Raw genomic sequence first — 4,119 nt, 5'->3', positions numbered from 1 at the left:
CATTAAGAAAAGCCAGTTTCATTATTTATTTATTTTTAATTTCTTTTAAATCTAATCCAAACCATGAACCCTAGAGGAATGATATGTCATTTGAACCAATGTGCCATGCACTTGGCCCAAATGAGGTACAACCATTCAGGCTCCATCCTGTCTTGGAGTCCATATAACCTCTTTTTCCATATAGATGGTGAAGATTTTGAACTGTAAAAATAGTATTAACATGATAATATCCACAAACCATACCAGTTTATAAAACTCTGGAACAATCAAACCAGATTTTAACAACTAAAGTTGATTGATAATTGATTAATTACAATACCAACATTTGGATTCAACTACAAAAAGTTGCTTTCAAACTTTTTATAATTGGTAGTCAGCCCAAGCATTTATCAAAAGTAGAGAAAAGCAAGGAGTAACCCAATGCTAACTTGCACCATTGCAAATGAAATGAGTGAAGAAGGTAGAGTAAGTAAAGGGGATGCACCACTGTGGTCCTTATTTCGAGGGCGTTTGCCAACGTCTCCACCATAAACTCCTTTCCCTTTTTGCCCTCTCCTCACATGCTTGAGTTCTTCATAGTCTCCACATTCTTCACTTACTGGAATCATCTTATTCAAATCTGCAAAATTCCATAAGTGTGTAGGTTAGCCCTCAGAAAAAATCAAAAGATTATCAAAATTAAGAGAACACGGTACGATTAGCATGTTTCGGTAGTACCTACATCGTCTATGGATAAGATGAGAGAGATTCACAAACTTTTATGAAGAAATTACATCCTAGCATCTTCCTATACCTTTCTCAAGGCTCTAGAACCTGAAACCCTAGTTTCGCTATTTTACTTCACTTACCATTAGCCTGTAGATTACAGTATATATATACACCCCAAAATATTGATGGATGAATACTTTCCCAGTGTACTATATATACCTAGTGTTCAATCTATTCCTAGTGATCAATCATCTACTAGATTCAAGATATTTATCAAAATCATGATTTTAAATTCAGGTTTTGCATCACGAACGATGGCAAGATGACTCGGACCAGTCATCTTGGTTCGGATGATTTTTAAGCCCATTTCATATCTGTGAACCAAGAAACAAAAAAGATTGATAAGAATAAGAAAATAAATACCAGTTTTTGCGTGTTCTCTCGTTCACAAATGATACCCAGATGATATGGGCAAGTCATCTTGGTCTTGAATGATTTTAAAAAAAATGATCACGATAGTAAGGAAGAGAAGAAACTTAGGTTAACTAGTTAAGAATGTATGTGTGATTTAAATTTTCTATGATGTGTAGAATGTAGAGATAAAGAAGAACCCACCCACCCTTAAGTTGTTTTCCTTCTAGAAGGTGTTTAGGCCGCTTGAAACTGCCGGATTTGCAGGTGAAGGGACTATCAAAGGGCAACTTTGAAAGAGCTGGAGAGCATAGGATGAAGAACAACAAGATGAGCAGCTTTGTCTTCATTTCTTTTAGGTACAGGAAGGATGAAGGTGGCTATGGGGATTGCTTAGCCAAAAACAAAAGAAGGTAGCTCTGGTGATGTTTTAAACATGATCAGGGGGATTTTATAGGGTTGGTTTGATGCATTGATGGGGCAAGAATGCTGGATGTTGGATGAAGAAAGGCATGATGTGTTTCAAGAAGATAAATAAACTGATACTGAGTTGACTCATCCGAATCATCTTGTCATTGACGAGATAAATCATTTTACTCGGCATGTAATTTTTATTAAGAAATATATTTGTGTCAATAATTATAATATTAATTTTTTATAAAATAAGATGGATTCGTGGATCAATCAGAAGATCATATTTTTATTTAGACAATATATATTCAAATTTTAGTGAATCTGCTGATATTTTTAAAATATCACATTAGTCATCTTGGTTGTCAAGAAAGACATCATGCGGGATAATTTACATTGAACATCTGTTTGCTCATCAATGATATCGAGATGACTTGAGCGAGTCATTTGGTCTCAAAAGAGATTTCAAACCATGTAAAACATGGCCCAATCCATCTTAGGCACATTAACCTATTAATGTTTTGTCCATTCTTCAGTGGTCCTATACAACAGAAAGCTTGAATGAATGATTTGTGATTTTATTTTTAGTTATCACTACGTGAAAATTGGAAAATTCGACAAAAAAAATTGACGGGCCAAGGCCCACGGATTTTAGAAGTTGAATTTTGACAGTTTAGGACCGTTGAAATTCTTGATGTTCCCAGATTTGATGGCTTAGAGTTGTCAAATTTCTCCCATCCTTCATTAATTTTACTGTTTCGGCCCGTCAAAAACAAAAATTTAACAACAAAAAATTCGATGCCAATTCAACCTCTTTGTCCATCGAATTTTATGAAATTTGGCGGCCCGGGCCATCAAATTTGGGCTTTTTTCACATTGTGTATTGGATTCGACCAAATTTTCTCAAACGGCTTTGAACCAATCCCTGGGTCTTTTTTATTCTATTTTATTTTTGATAAATCCATGGATCTTTTCAAAAGCTTATAATCAAATATTTGAATTCTACAAATCACATATCTGCTCATTGGGGCGTACCTCAGGTAAAGGTGAGTCAATCATTTACGGGTTAACAACGACGTTGTAAATTGGATTATACCTATTACGCACAATGGAATAATAGAACCGGACTCATGTCACTGATCACTAAATTAAGAAAGACTCAAAAACTCGTGTCAGACATCAATGCTACTAGAGTGATCACTATGACATCCACATACGCCTTACATCACTTAAGGTAATAAATAGAAACAAAAAGAATACCAGATAAGCTTAGTCTCAAAAACTCATCCACATCAAAGCTACTAGAGTGACTACTATGATATCCACATACGCCTTATATCCCTCAATGTACAAAATAGAAACACAAAGAATACCAGATAAGCTTAGTCAGGAGAGTCTTGACAGATCTTGAGAAATTTTGTACATCTCTCATGTCTTTAACCTCTTTTTTATTTAGGTTGAGTTGTTGCTTCAAACTTTAAAAGCAATATATAGCAACTCCTTATATCTCTATAACTCTAATTCTCAGTCAATCCAAGAGTCCTAATTGAATGTGTGCTACAGGAATGGATACACATAGACGCTCTTATCAAACCAGAGTTGGGTAGCTACTCAATACCACGAAGTATTTGATCGGTATTCAAGTATAAAAGTGTGGGGTCTCTTTGATTGTTTATGGCTGACAGAGTGGGAAAGGAATGAGTGAGAGGGAATAAAATCATAAAAAAAATTAGAGTTTTGTAAAAAAATATGCAATTTTGATGCCAAAGTGGATTTGATTGCTTCACATATCACATGTTCTGAATTTCCTTGCTTATAAAAAATTTAAAATAATCATATGTTCTCGTTTATTCTTGCAAAGTAAAGAGTGGACTCATCCGAAAGTAATTAAAGACTGTATCCTTGCAGACTTACAGGTGGGTTGCTAAACAGCTCTATGGCTCCATTACAAATCATGATTTACAACTTTTGGGACCACAAATCCTTGAAAGTTTTCCCAACCCATCTAAAAAATCAGCTTTAATGATGATTAGTGGCAGTTATTTAAAGCAGTTCTTCTCTCATTTGCTTTATGAGCAGACCCATAAAGCTTAATTAAAAACTTACTTAAATCCAATGGTTAGAAATTATCAATCAAGTTGATTTGATTTTTAGTCAATAAAATGTTGGGTCAAACATTCATGAGTTAGTAGAACAGAAAGTAAAAGTTTTAACTCCCAGTAGTACAGGATCTACACTTGATAAAGAATTACAACTATGGAGAATACTGTTACATTAGTGTCTCAGAATCTCTCTTTTCAGGTGTCTCCTCCAAAGATCTGGAAGAAGGTGAAGGTATACTTATAGAATTTGACCAACTTCCTCTGAGGGAGTGCTTAAAATAGATTAAATCGTTAAAGAGATATTATCCCTGTTGTTTAGGTAAACAATTGAATGCAGTGGAGTAAGATGTAAGCGAATAAGATGCCAACCCACCCTCTTTCTTTAAGAATCACAGAAATGCTTTTCAAATGTCTTACACGTGTTTCATGCTTGCTTAAGGCCTTCCTCACTGATTACAATAATATTCGAAAAGTTCTATTGGAACAT

The 4,119-nt window shown here is 34.7% G+C and overlaps 1 long non-coding RNA gene across 1 annotated transcript; it reads right to left on the bottom strand.

Moving 5' to 3' along the window:
• Nucleotides 1-276: 276 nt before the first annotated feature.
• LOC147389121 (uncharacterized) lies at nucleotides 277-1,770 on the bottom strand. Its single transcript, XR_015170843.1, has 2 exons — nucleotides 1,328-1,770; nucleotides 277-619 (listed from the first exon to the last, which is right to left on the bottom strand). It is a non-coding gene; the product is annotated as an uncharacterized LOC147389121 (long non-coding RNA).
• Between the last annotated feature and the right edge of the window lie 2,349 nt (nucleotides 1,771-4,119).

Source organism: Akebia trifoliata, chromosome 12 (genome assembly GCF_017979445.1).
Source record: "Akebia trifoliata isolate Shusen 1 chromosome 12, ASM1797944v1, whole genome shotgun sequence".
Taxonomy (NCBI): Eukaryota; Viridiplantae; Streptophyta; class Magnoliopsida; order Ranunculales; family Lardizabalaceae; genus Akebia; species Akebia trifoliata.
The sequence above is the reverse complement of the archived record's forward strand: the minus strand, read 5'-3'. Positions and strand labels throughout refer to the sequence as shown.